The sequence below is a fragment of the Loxodonta africana genome, chromosome X, assembly GCF_030014295.1.
Source record: "Loxodonta africana isolate mLoxAfr1 chromosome X, mLoxAfr1.hap2, whole genome shotgun sequence".
Taxonomy (NCBI): domain Eukaryota; kingdom Metazoa; phylum Chordata; class Mammalia; order Proboscidea; family Elephantidae; genus Loxodonta; species Loxodonta africana.
Window position 1 is genome coordinate 108,258,960 of NC_087369.1, and position 5,738 is coordinate 108,264,697.

The 5,738-nt window shown below is 39.5% G+C and overlaps 1 pseudogene; it reads right to left on the reverse strand.

Annotated features, from left to right (window-relative positions):
• Positions 1–4,605: 4,605 nt before the first annotated feature.
• On the reverse strand, positions 4,606–5,391 carry LOC100671288 (nucleophosmin-like; annotated as a pseudogene).
• Positions 5,392–5,738: the final 347 nt, after the last annotated feature.

Sequence of the window (5,738 nt, forward strand, 5' to 3'; positions counted from 1 at the left end):
AGAAATGCCCGTAGGGATCCCACCTATGCTGCTGTGCAGTTTGGGGGAGTGGCTCCTAAGCTGTGCAGTGCAGCCCAGCACGAAGGGGCTCCCAAGCTATAAAAAGAAAAAGAAAACAAGCAAACAGAACAAAGCAAAACAAGGGGAGGGGGAAAGCCCCAGGGATCCCGCCAGCATGGTGTAGCAGGCTGGGGGAGTGGTTCCACAGTCGAGCGCGACTTTACAGCTTTTCAAGAGGAAGCAAAGATGGCACACGGAGCCAGGTGTTCCAGAGAAAGGAGAGGGAGGTGGTAGGAGGCACAGAAGAAACAAAAAGAGACGGAAAGAACCAACACCAGCTCAGGGGCCCAGCCAATATGGGCAGGGCAAACCCAAGCAGTTGCCTGCCTGCCAAGAGACTGCGGCTGGCAGGAAGCAGAGGAGGCCAAAGAGGGGAAGAGGAGAAGGGAGGTTAGGAAAGCATATATTGCTGGTTGCCAGGTCCTCTGTCTCCTGCTGGAAACTTCGTGAAGCTGCTTTCCCGTACTCCCTGTCCACCGATGTGGTGGGGCAAATCCAAGTGGCACGGATGCTGCACTTCCTGGCCAGCCAAGCCCCCACAGCCAGCCAGGAAGCTCGTAGGTAGAGCAGTGGTGGGAGAATGGGGGGGTGGGAAAGCGTGTATTGCTGGTTACCGGGTGCTCTGTCTCCTGCTGGGAGTTCTGAGAAACTGCTTTCCCATGCTACCTGTCTGCGGATACCCGACGGGAGTGCAAGATGGCAGATCCATGCTGCATTAGCTGACGGGGCCCTCTCCACGTATCCTCACTCTCTGTCCTCTGTCGGTTTCTGATTCCATTTGGTGCTTGGCTGAGTTCATCTCTTCATTTGACACTTCAGGTTCCAGGAATGATGTTTATCTCTGTTTTACTTAGTTTTGCGGGTTTTTGCTGTGGAGGGACAGCTTAGTGCTTCTATGGTGCCAAAAAAAAAAAAGAGTTTTTAATGACACCATCACATTAGAACTATACTGAATAAGATTAGCTCATCATTACGAAAAAGATATTCTGTTGAACAGATTTTGGTAGGGTATTATTATTATTTCTTCTTTTTTTTTTAAAGCTAGTGTCCTTTTTTTCCCCCCTGAGGATTTGAAAAAACAAATATTAGAAATTAATGATGAATAAGTCATAAAATGCTATAGAGTTTCTTTTCAGAACTTTGATAAGTTTTGAAGCTTTAATTCTTATCAAAATTGTTGGGTAAGAATTGATTTAAGGATTTTTTTTAATATTAAAGATATTCCTCTTAAATGGTTGAGGTAATGTTTGTTTTTAAACAGAACCATATGGGTAGATTTTCTAAATGAAATTTTCAAAAAATATTATATCATAAAATATATTTATTGGAAATAAAATTCCAAATATGTGAATTCCCATGTATCCTGAAAAATCGTAATCCCTCCTTGTTCCCTAATAACCAAGGATTAATAATTCCTGTTATCACATATAGATAAAATGTCAGAATTACCCCGAGCCTTGACATACTTTGTTGAATAGATAAAGGATTAGCATCTCAAAAAATTACCAGAGTTCCTACATAGACACCTCAGTATTTTAATTTATCCATCAGCCCTAGTGGCTCAGGGGTTAAGAGCTTGACAGCTAACCAAAACGTCAGCAGTTTGAATCCACCAGCCACTCCTTGGAAACACTATGGGGCATGTCTACTCTCTCCTATAGGGTTGCTATGAGTTGGAATTGACTCAAGAGCAACAGGTTTGGTAGTCCATATAAAATCTTAGTATTGGGTAATATTACCTCATTTATATATATATTTCTGTAACAGTCTTCCTTATTTTCATTTCAGTCTTTCATATCTCTTGTTGCTCTTTCCAAATACTATTCATTTGGCCCAGTGGTTCTCAAACTGGAGATCTTGTTAAAATACAAATTATGGGGTCTTGTAACTAGAGCTACTGATTTATTAGATCTGGAGCAGGGCCCAAGAAGATGCATTTCTAACAAGGTTCTATGTGATACAGGTGTTGCTGATCTAGGACCATGCTTTCGGAATCATTGATTTAGCCTTCCCATTTCTTACTTCACATTTTATGTCTCCCTGGTGGCATATTGGTTAAGAGCTCGGCTGCTAACTGAAAGGTCTTCAGTTCAAATCCACCAGCCACTCCTTGGAAACCCATGAGGCAGTTTTACTCTTCTGTAGGGTTGCCATGAGTTTGGAATGGACTCAACAACAACAGATTTGTTTTTTGCTTTTTTTTAGGTACTGAACAGGAGCCCTGGTGGTGCAATGCTTAAGTGCTTGGCAGTTAACAAAAAGTTGGTGGTTCCAACCCACCCAGCAGATTCACAGTTAAAAAAAAAAAAAGGCCTGGCAATCTGCTCCCATAAAGATTGCAGCTTTGGAAACCCTGTAAGGTAGTTCTACTCTGTCCTATAGTGTTGCTATACATCAGAATTGACTTGACAGCACACAACAAAAACAAGAACAGACAGAGAACACCTGAGAATACTCAAGTGGAAATTAGAAAAAGACATAGAATGGTTTCTAGATCAGTGGTTCTCAACCTTGGGTACACATTTGAATCACCTATGTAAACTTATAAAATAAGCATGCCCAGGTCTCCCTCCCAGTAATTTTGGGTTGCTGGTTCTGAGCAGCACCTAGACATTAGGATTTTTTTTTATTGTGGTAAATATATATGTAACAAAACATTTGCCATCTCAACATTTTTTTTTACATGCACATTTCAGTGGCTTTAATCACTTTCACCATATTGTTCAAACATCACCCTTAAGAGAAGCTCAGTGTCTCCTAAATAATGAGTCCTACTACCCTCTCCCTCCTATCAAACCTGAGCAACTACTAATGGACTTTTGCCTCTATACACTTGCCTGTTCTATGTATTTCATATAAGTTGGATCATGAAATACTGAACTTTTGTGACTAACTTATTTCACTCAGTATATTTTCAAGTTCATCCATGTTGTAGCACATATCAGGACTTCATTTTGTTTATGTCTAAATAATATTCCACCACCACACATATGTCAATTTGTTGTACTGCAGTGACCTGCATGTTGGTGTGATGCTGAGAGCTATCCCAGTATTTCAGAAACCAGAAAGGGTCACCCATGGTAGATAAGATTCAGCAGAGCTTGCAGACTAAGACAGACTAGGCAGAAGGACTTGGCAGTCTACTTCTGAAAACTGGCCAGTGAAAACCTTATGAATAACAACATAACACTGTCTGATATAGTGCCAGAAGATGAGGCCCTCGGGTAAGAAGACACCAAAAATACTACTGGAGAAGCCCCGCCAACTAAAAGTAGAGTCAACCTTAATGACGTGGATGGAGTAAAGCTTTTGGGACCTTCATTGACTGATGCAGCACAACTCAAAATGAGAAGAAACAGCTTTAATTAATATCCATGAATAATCCATTAATATGGATTGTGGAATGTAAAAAGAATGAATCCAGAAAAATAGGAAGTGGCAAAAATTAAATTCAAAGCATAAAGATGGATATCCTAGGCATTAGTGAGCTGAAATGGACTGGTATTGGGTATTTTGAACTGGACAATCATATGTTCTACTTTGCGGGAATGACAAATTGAAGAGGAATCAAGTCACATTAATCCTCAAAACGAACATTTCAGGGTCTATCCTTAAGTACAATGCTGTCAGTGATACAATAATAGCTCTATACCTACCAGGAAGACCAGTTAATACAACTAATATTCAAATTTGTGCACCAACCATTATTGCCAAAAATGAGCAAATTAAAGATCATTACCAACTTCTGCATTCTGAAATTCATCAAACATTCCATCAAGATGCATTGATAATTACTGGTGATTAGAATGCAAGAGTTCGAAACAAGGAAGAAAGATCAGTAATTTGGAAAATATGGACTTAGTAATAGAAAAGATGGGAGAGATCCCATGATAGAATTTTACAGGATCACAGACTTAATCATTGCAAATATCTTTTTTTTTAACAACATGAATGGTGACTATTCACTTGGACCTCACCGGATAGAAAACGTGGGAATAAAATCGACTACATCTGTGGAAAGAGATGATGGAAAACCTCAGTATCATCAGTCAGAACAAGGTCAGGGGCTGACTGCAGAACAGACTATCAATGGCTCATATGCAAGTTCAAGTTGAAGCTGAGGAAAATCACAAGTCCACGAGAATCAATATATGACCTTGACTATATCCCACCTGAATTTGGAGACCATCTCAAGAATATATATATATATATTTACTTTATTAAAATACTAAACCTATTTCACATGTATGTTTTTGTCTCCATACCATTCTTATTTGTATGACCACTGCTACTACTATGTCCTATCAAAATATTCCATACATACAAAGGATGGAGTTCCATCTTAAAAGAAACAGACATTTTGGACAACACATTCTTGGCAAATGAACCTGGACAACATTTATCAGACATGTTAGGGAAAGTTCTCACTCTGCATTATAAAAAGGACAGCCAGATATCAACAGTTAAAGAAATGAAATAAGACAGAAAATTTTAACAACTGTTCAAATTATTTTCTTATTTTCTTCCACTGCCAGAGATCTTGTATAGCCACCTGGTCAGTTATTCAGAAGCAATTCTTCATGCAATCGATGAATTTAGCTTCCACTTTGGGAAGAGAACCACCTTTTTCTGTACTTGCTTGCATTTTTGCTTTAATGTCTTCTACAGAGCTAGGTTCTTTCAGTGTTTTAGGAGGGTTATCCTGTTTTTTGAAAGATTCTTCACCTTTTGACCTTGATGCTGATGGTTTTGAGTCTTTTCCGTTCTGGTTTGATATTTGTGCATTTTTGGCTGGAGTGTCTCATACAGATTTCTTCAATGGAACTTTTTCTTCAGTTTCTTCATCATTCTCATTGTCATCATTATCGTTGTCATCATCATCGTCTTCTTCAACAGCAAGTTTTACTTTTTTTCTGTGGAACCTTATTACCACCTTCAGAGGCAGATGGCTTTCCTGATATACGTAAGAGTTTCACATCCTCATCCTCTTCATCATCTCACTCTGCATCTTCCTCCACAGCTACTAAGTGCTGTCCACTAGTATGCACAGGCCCTAAGTACAGTGAGACCTCAGGTAGCATTGTTTCAAAGCTCCCAAGGCAGACTGTTGGCTCTCAGGGTATTTTAAAGTTGCCAGTGTTAGTGTTACTTTAATTGGGTTGCCTCTGCTTCAACAATGTGCAATTCATCCTTTGCACCAGCCCCTAAACTGACCATTCTTAAGGATAACTGGTATTCATTTTCATCATTATCCACCTTAAAGTGATAATCTTTTTAGGCCTTTAGTTTACAACCGAAAAGATAGTTCTGGGGCCTCATTGAATCTTCCATGGGGAGATGGCATGCACTTATGCAGTAGAGGACTGAGATAAACCAATACTGCTGCTGAAAACAGCTGCACAGGATGGAATAACACCAGCTCAAGAATAGATTTGATGCATTTAACACTAATGACTGAAGATCAGATGAGTTGTGGGATGATATCAGGGACATCATACATGAAGAAAGCAAAAAGTCATTAAAAAGACGTGAAGAAAGGAAAGAACAAAATGGATATCAGAAGAGACTCTGAAACTTTCTCTTGAATGTAGAGTAGCTAAAGCAAAAGGAAGAAGTTATGAAGTAAAATAGCTGAACAGAAGATTTCAAAGGGTGGCTTGAGAAAGCGAAGTATTATA